Below are 9,371 nucleotides of genomic sequence, written 5' to 3'. Positions count from 1 at the left end.
TCTGCCCTATGGGACTCACAATCACATCCGGTTGTGATACTGTAAGGTTCTGCTTTTCTTTTCTTAGTCAAACTTGTGTTCTTTTTATTTGTGTTCTTGAACGTAGCCCTGTTTCTTTATGTTCTGGAACTTAGTCCTGTCTTTCATTTTTTTCCATTGATTTCACCAGTATTCATTTCTTACCTGGTCTTATTAGCTCCCTATTTAGTTCAGTTCTTTCTGTTTGTATGGTTGTGAGGTTATTGTTTGTTTTTGACTTACCTACCTGTGTTTGACCATTGCCTGCCTGTGACCACGATTCCTGCCTTCTGTGACAGCTTAATAAACATCTGCCGCACTCTGCGCGTGAACCTACACCTTTTCTCCATGAGTAGTCATTACAGGTACAGCCTGGATAAAACCTAATAAAAGCTAATACTAATAACACAAATTTGGCACAAAATGTTTGGAAAGGCTATTCTTAAAATAAAAAGGGGCAAAATAAATCTGCCATGATATCAGGGTCACAGCACCAATGTCACGAGTCAAACCAGTCCAAGATCTGAGCAAATCAAAACGTAAGATTACTTGCGTAACCCCGGTTCTCTGATATTAGTGAGATATCTCACATGGGGATCTGGGCCTACTCTTGGAAGTAGGCCTTACCTATCAAAAGTGTCTGTTGGAGACAGACAGAGTGGCGAATAGGGCTGGGACAATACTAGGTATCGCAATATTTTTTCCAGAGCAGAAATGAAAACACAATGCAGACACAACTCTTTGGTCCTTTAAAAACCTGCTGTATGTAAAATATTGTGTGCTCTAGTTTGGAGAATATAAATATGACTCTGGATGACAACATAATTATGTTTTCTTTCAACATTAAGGCTGTTTTCCTAAAGAAGTTAGGCTGTTTTGTTTCCTTGCCAGGACAATACGGAGTATCGTTCATTACTGGTATTGTCGTGACCTTCGTGTCGAATGAAGTTAAAAGAACTCTGTTCACTTTGTATTCACAGTGTCCTTGCCTTTTAATGAAGACTCAGACCTCTTGCTGTTTTTTTTCACCTTCGTTGAGGTCTCAGTCCACTTTGCATTCACATTGCCATGATTAATGAATAATGAGAACATTTACAAATGTGAATTTAGGGTATTAGCACATGGAAAAAGATGGCAGCCGCTGCTGGATTTACTGTCCATTCAGCATTGCTTGTGTACTTTTTTCTCTGAATTAAAAGCAGGGACAGGGAGAAACAATTTTATTTCTCACATTGACACAAAATTTGCCACCACCAACTGAGGAGGAGTGTAATGAAGTTCGTCTGCTGTTTGAAGAGAGTCAGACCGAAATGCAGCGTGTAGGTTACTCATGACTTTTAATGAAGAAAATAGCGGTACATGAAATAACTGAAAATACGAAAACAACAAACGAGTGAAACTAATACAGCCTATCTGGTGACTAACACAAAGACAGGTACAATCACCCACAAAATACAACGCGCACTCAAGCTACCTAAATACGGTTCCCAATCCGAGACAACTAGAATCAGCTGACTCCAATTAGGAATCGCCTCAGGCAGCCAAGCCTAACTAGACACACCCCTAATAATACACACTCCCAATTAATACAAACCCTAATACGAAATACAACATATAAACCCATGTCACACCCTGGCCTACCCAAACATATAACAAAAACACAAGATACAATGACCAAGGCGTGACAGAACCCCCCTCCCCTAAGGTGCGGACTCCGGGACGCACCTCAAGAGCATAGGGAGGGTCCGGGTGGGCGTCTGTCCACGGTGGCGGTTCTGGCTCGGGACGTGGACCCCACTCCATAAATGTCCTAGTTCCTCCGCTTCGCGTCCTAGGATAATCCACCTTCTCCGCCGACCATGGCCTAATAGTCCTCACCCTGATCCCCACATAACTGAGGGGCAGCTCGGGACCGAGGGGCAGCTCGGGACAGAGGGGCAGCTCGGGACAGAGGGGCAGCTCGGGACAGAGGGGCATCTCAGGACAGCAGGGCAGCTCAGGACAGCAGGGCATCTCGGGACAGAGGGGCAGCCCGGGACAGAGGGGAAGCCCAGTACAGAGAGGAAGCCTAGTACTGAAAGGAAGCTCAGTACTGAGAGGAAGCTCAGGCAGGTAGTAGGCTCCGGTAAATCCTGGCTGGCTGGTGGACCTGGATGATTCAGGTTGTCTGGCCGATCTAGAAGATCTTGGCAGACTGGCACTTCTGGCGGATCCTGGCAGACTGGCACTTCTGGTGGATCCTGGCAGACTGGTGACGCTGGGCCGACTGGCGGCGCTGAGCAGACAGGAGACTCCGGCAGCGCAGGAGAGGAGAAAGGCTCTGGCTGCGCTGAACAGGCGAGGCGCACTGGACGCGCTGGGCCGACTGGTAGCACTGGTGGCGCTGGACAGACAGGAGACTCCGGCAGCGCAAGAGAGGAGAAAGGCTCTGGCTGCGCTAAACAGGCGGGAGACTCCGATAGCGCAGGAGAAGAGAACAGCTCTGGTTGCGCTAAACAGGCGGGAGACTCCAACAGCGCAGGAGAGGAGAACAGCTCTGGCTGCGCTAAACAGGCGAGGTGCACTGGAGGCCTGGTGCGTGGTGCTGGAACTGGTGGTACTGGCAAGAGGACACGCACAGGAAGCCTAGTGCGGGGAGCTGCTACCGGAGGACTGGTGTGTAGAGGTGGCTCTGGATAGACCGGACCGTGCAGGCGCACTGGAGCTCTTGAGCACCGAGCCTGCCCAAGCTTACCTGGCTCGATGCCCACTCTAGCCCGGCCAATAGGAAGGGCTGGTATGAGTCGCAGCTGGCTCTGTACCCGCACTGGAAACACCGTGCGCTCCATAGCATAACACGGTGCCTGCCCGGTCTCTCTAGCCCAACGGTGAGCACAGGGAGTATGCACAGGTTTCCTACCTGGCATAACTATTTTCCCTTTTAGCCCCCCCCAATAAATTTTTTGGGGTGACTTTCCGGTTTCCAACTGCGTCGCAGTGCTGCCTCCTTATACTCGCGCCTCTCCGCTTTAGCTACTTCTATTTCCTCCTTGGGACGGCGATATTCTCCCGGCTGCGCCCAGGGTCCTTTTCCGTCTAATATCATCTCCCAAGACCAGAAGTCCTCATATTGCTGCTCCTCACAATTAACAGGGAGAGTAGGCTCAGGTCTGACTCCTGACTCTGCCACTCTCTCTCTGCGCTTACCCCGTTACCTACGGTTTTCGCTCTGTATAGCAATGCTTTCCTTCTCGATTCCATACATGTATAGCCCTCTTCGCATTGCTGTAGGGAATCCCAGGCGGGCTCCTGCACTCGCTCTGGGTCGGCCGCCCACCTGTCGATTTCTTCCCACGTCGTATAATCCTTGCTTCTGTTGTCCATAACGTCCACCTTCAGATCCTGCCAGTTCACACGCTGCTCGGTCTGTGAATCGTGGTGGGTGATTCTGTAATGTAGTTCATCTGTTGTTTGAAGAGAGTCAGACCGAAATGCAGCGTGTAGGTTACTCATGACTTTTAATTAAGAAAATAGCGGTACATGAAATAACTGAAAATACGAAAACAACAAACGAGAGAAACTAATACAGCCTATCTGGTGACTAACACAAAGACAGGTACAATCAACCACAAAATACAACGCGCACTCAAGCTACCTAAATACGGTTCCCAATCCGAGACAACTAGAATCAGCTTGTCTCAGCTGACTCCAATTAGGAATCGCCTCAGGCAGCCAAGCCTAACTAGACACACCCCTAATAATACACACTCCCAATTAATACAAACCCTAATACGAAATACAACATATAAACCCATGTCACACCCTGGCCTACCCAAACATATAACAAAAACACAAGATACAATGACCAAGGCGTGACAAGGAGACAAGCATGGAGGAGAATGATTTTGATGATCCAGAACCAAAAACTGGCCAGAGTGCAAGTGATGCTGCTCACAACATTGGCACTCCAATGTTCTCCAGAAGAGCTAGTTTATTTAATTTACAATATTTGTTTACATATATTATGTTATTAAATGTCAATATTTAATTATACATTACAATATTATTTAGTAAAATTATTACGTATTATAATGTAATTGGATTGATTAAATTATACCTAATTTCCTACATGGAATAAAACTGTTATTATTGTGTACATGTTTAGCATTCATAACAGCATTCATGACATTACTTTGCTTACATGAAAATATATTGAATATATTGAATATTGTTCTTTCAGATCATGCTGGACTAAAGAACGATCCAGCATTTGGTGGGAGAGCACGGTCACCTGGAACGAAATACTGCCCATCAACTCACAGTTGAAAAACGTGTGGTAGTCACATTATGGAGTCCATCAATAAACATAGAATATCGCCCTATTGTCCACCTGTTTGAAATAGGGATTTCAACTGTCTGTGTGATGACACAAGATGTTGCCTTAGCCATTGTCCGAGTCCTCAATTCACAATGTGTTAAGGTCCCAAAGGGAAATGATCTGAGAGACATTATCAATGGACTTAGGGACAAATGGAGATTCCCATAATGTGCAGGAGCCATTGATGGCACTCATGTGCCCATCCTTGCCCCACCTATCAACAAACAGATTACTCTGTTTTTATGCAGGGTGTGGTTGACCACAAACTTCAGTTCTGGGACATACATGTTGGACGGCCTGGAAAGGTGCATGATGTGAGGGTCTTTGCAACTCTGCAATCTTTCACAAAGGCCCGTCTGGGGAGCTTTTTCCACCATGGACTGAAGAATTCCAGAATGTTCATGTCCCTATATCAATTCTAGGAGATGGAGTATATCCACTCTTGTTAAATAATTTTCAGAACATGGGGGTAATAGACGAGCAAACAAGTTTAAGTGAAATACTGTGTGGAGCTAGAAAGTGTGTTGAGTGTGCTTTTGGCAGGCTTAAAGCTCAGTGGAAGATCCTACTGAAAAGAAATGATCACAATATCAACAATTGGAAGACCATCGTTGCAGCTTGCTGTATACAGCATAATATATGCGAGAGCAAGAGGGCAAGCATTTGAGGCACATATTCTGGAGAATAGGGATGAAGAGGAGGAGCAGCCCCAGGAGTAGCCTATTTAAGACAACGTCGATGCACATTGACTATGCAGACCTCTGACAGAGTATTTTGCACAACTATGAAGAGATTAGCTAAACGTATCTGTAATAGCCTACATAATGTGTATGCTTATCCACTGTACAATGCCGTTGTCATATTCTGCTTTAAAAAAGTAATTCAATTTATATTGTCTTGTTTTTGTGGTCAAGGCACAGTGTTAATATTTTATTAACCCAAATTACACTAACAAATAGATTATTTTCAGTTCATGTCCAATTAAATAAGTTCACACCTTCACATTATACATGTTTTGATGCACTGTAGACATAACCTTGTGTATGCTGACAGATTTGACATCATTATATCTGCCTTCTTGGATGGGCAATTCTAATGTAGGTCTATGGCAGCACCCAAGAGGCTTGAATTTTTGAGCTCTACCCATAGATTTTGTGGTAATGTAGTGTCCCCATGAGTGACAGAACACTGAGCCAATTACAGCGCAACTAAAGAACATTACCAACCCGTACGCTCCGTATTTTCCTCTGGCAGCCCCACCACCACAAAAATCACTGAGCTAGGCTGAAACATCTGTATTTTGTAGCTGCCTTAAGAAAGCAAAACAAAATACCATGTTTGAATCCGGCTTTATTAATTCATTATTTTATTTTTTTTTACATTGTTTGCAAACTGATATGTGACATATAATAACGGCAAAATAACATGCAAAACAGGGACACAAAAATGGCCCCACCTGCCCTGAACGACGCGTTGCCAATGCCTGAAACAACATATCTAGTTGTGTTAATTATACTTATTTAGCTCATGCAAGGCAGACAAGAGTGGTTGCTCGCTTGTACTGGCAGCAGAAATTTCCTGACTACGATCTTTAGGCTGGTGCATGGGGTTAGGCTCATGCATGGCGGTAAGGGAGATCAGAAGTACTGCTTGAAGCAACAGTGCTCATCACTTGAGTGAGAATCTTGATCATGGCTTGGTCATGTTTGTCCTGGGCTTCACGCCGCTTCCTCTTCAATCTGCATTAGGGACTTCTCTCTCTCTCTCCAGTTTCATTTCCTGCTAGTCCCTGGCATCTTTGTGCAATAATTCATGAATTTTCCTCTTTGTCAGTCGGTGCCGTTTTAAGATGAGTGAGGACAATTTTTTATGAGCGTTTCTATTATTTCTATTACAGCATATTGGATGACTGTCATTCATGTTCCATTCACCCAGAACAATGTAACATTGAAAGCTTTAGGTTACATGATACTCAAATATTCCCTATACCCATCATGAGGAGCGCTACAACTTAGCCTATGAAAGTTTACAACATAAGTGCATAGGTCGAGAGAAATTTGTGTTATCAAGGTGACAGACATTGGCACATTCAATACCGCATTGCACGCTCTTGCCTGCATCTAGCTGATCTAGGGTGTAATCATTAGTCCAACAGTTGCAAACAAGAGTTTATATTGGATAAATTCAGGTATGCTTATCTCCGTTCCGTTTACTTTTCTTTAAGAAACGTTTTTCAACAAAAATCGGCAGAAGGAACACACCCCTGATCACACGCAATCACCGTTCACTTTCTGTCAGGACCCGGTTACGAACCCGGGTCTCTGGTGTGAGAAACAGTCACTTAGCAAACCGAGCCACGAATAGTCGGCACAACCCAGAAGATGAGGCAGACACAGCAGTACTTGACACAGTGTTTTAATAAAGTAAAGGAATGTTCTTCAGGCAAAAATAAAAATCCACAACGTCAAAAGTAATTCCAAGAGAACAAAGGTGATCCTCCAAGTCAAAAAGCTAAATCCACAAGGAGGTAGGTACAGCAGAAAAAAGCCTCAAAAGCTAATCAAAAATAAATAAACAGACAAACAAACAAACAAACACAGTGTACCACAAGAGAGTCCAACTGGAGCAACAAATGTTCACAGCATCACTGGGGCTGGGTGCTAACATTCAAACACAGAGCAAAGAACTGAGGAAAACTAAGAGTTTAAATACAATCAAGGGAAATGAGGCACAGGTGCAAATAATAACTGGGAACAAGGGAAAACAAAAGGGTCAAAAAGCACAAATAAAATCAAATCAAATCAAATTTTATTTGTCACATACACATGGTTAGCAGATGTTAATGCGAGTGTAGCGAAATGCTTGTGCTTCTAGTTCCGACAATGCAGTGATAACCAACAAGTAATCTAACTAACAATTCCAAAACTACTGTCTTATACACAGTGTAAGGGGATAAGGAACATGTACATAAGGATATATGAATGAGTGATGGTACAGAGCAGCATACAGTAGATGGTATCGAGTACAGTATATACATATGAGATGAGTGTGTAGACAAAGTAAACAAAGTGGCATAGTTCAAATGGGGGCATCTAGTGACCAAAACCGGAACAACCCTGGCCAAATCCTGACACTTTCATAGCAGGCACATACAGTTGATGTCAGAAGTTTACATACACTTACGATGGAGACATTAAAACTTCAACCACTCCACACATTTCTTGCTAACAAACTATAGCTTTGGCAAGTCGGTTAGGAGATCCACTTTGTGCATGACACAAGTAATTTGTTCAACAATTGTTAACAGACAGATTATTTCACTTATAACTCACTGTATCACAATTCCAGCGGGTCAGAAGTTTACACAATCTAAGTTGACTGTGTTTATAAACAGCTTGGAAAATTCCAGAAAATTATGGCATGGCTTTAGAAGCTTCTGATAGGCTAATTGACATAATTTGAGTCAATTGGAGGTGTCCCTGTGCATGTATTTAAAGATCTACCTTCAAACTCAGTTTCCAAACGCCTGAAGGTACCATGTTCATCTGTACAAACTATAGTACGCAAGTATAAACACCATGGGACCACGCAGCCGTCATAACGCTCAGGAAGGAGACGCGTTCTGTCTCCTAGAGATGAACGTACTTTGGTGCGAAGATTGCAATTCAATTCCAGAACAACAGCATAGGGACTTGTGAAGATGCTGGAGAAAACAGGTATAAAAGTATCCATATCCACAGTAAAACACATCCTATATCAACATAACCTGAAAGGTCGCTCAGCAAGGAAGAAGCCACTGCTCTAAAACCACCATAAAAATCCAGAGTACGGTTTGCAACTGCACATGTGGACAAAGATCATACTTTTTGGAGAAATGTTCTCCAGTCTGATGAAACAAAACAGACTTGTTTGGCCATAATGACCATCGTTATGTTTCGAGGAAAAAGGGGATGCTTTCAAGCCGAAGAACACCATCCCAACCGTGAAGCATGGGGGTGGCAGCATCATGTTGTGGGGGTGCTTTGCTGCATGAGGGACTGGTGCACTTCTCAAAATAGATGGCATCATGAAGATGGAAAATTATGTGGATATATTGAAGCAACATCTCAAGACATCAGTGAGGGAGTTAAAGCTTGATCACAAATGGGTCTTCCAAATGGACAATGACCCCAAGCATACTTCCAAAGTTGAAGCAAAATGGCTTAAGGACAACAAGGTCAAGGTATTGGAGTGGCCATCACAAAGCCCTGACCTCAATCCTATAGAAAATGTGTGGGCAGAACTGAAAAAGTATGTGCGAGCAAGGAGGCCTTTACAACCCGGACTCAGTTTCACCAGCTCTGTCAGGAGGAATAGGCCAAAATTCAACCAACTTGTTGTGGGAAGCTTGTGGAAGATTGAAAGGCAATGCTACCAAATACTAATTGAGTGTATGTAAACTTCTGACCTAAGACAGGGAATTATTACTAGGATTAAATGTCAGAAATTGTGAACAACAGAGTTTAAATGTATTTGGCTAAGGTGTATGTAAACTTCCGACTTCAACTGTACAAACAGCATGATCCCTTTGATCGTTGTACAATTCCGTCTCGCATCTACATGCTCTAATCCTCTCACTTTTGCCCTTTGCTTGTTGACCTTTGCTTGTGCACAACACATCAGCTCTGTGACCAGGCAAAAAAACCAAACCTTCTTATCATAACTGCAACACACCTACATTTTTGTCACACTTTTAACATCATAGTCCAGAAGGCGAGGTCAGTACAGATGCATCAAAGCTGGGACCGAGAGGTTGAGAAGGCCATCAGACTGTTAAACAGCAATCACTAACTCGGAGAGGCTGCTCCCTACATTGAGACCCAATCACTGAACACTTTAATAAATGGATCACTAGTTACTTTTAACAATTCCATATTCCACTTTTCTAAATAATGCCACTTTACTAATGTATACATATCTTTACATTACACCTATCACATGTAAATACGGTATTTTA

The sequence above is a fragment of the Oncorhynchus gorbuscha genome, linkage group LG03, assembly GCF_021184085.1.
Source record: "Oncorhynchus gorbuscha isolate QuinsamMale2020 ecotype Even-year linkage group LG03, OgorEven_v1.0, whole genome shotgun sequence".
Taxonomy (NCBI): domain Eukaryota; kingdom Metazoa; phylum Chordata; class Actinopteri; order Salmoniformes; family Salmonidae; genus Oncorhynchus; species Oncorhynchus gorbuscha.
This window is presented reverse-complemented; position numbering follows the sequence as displayed.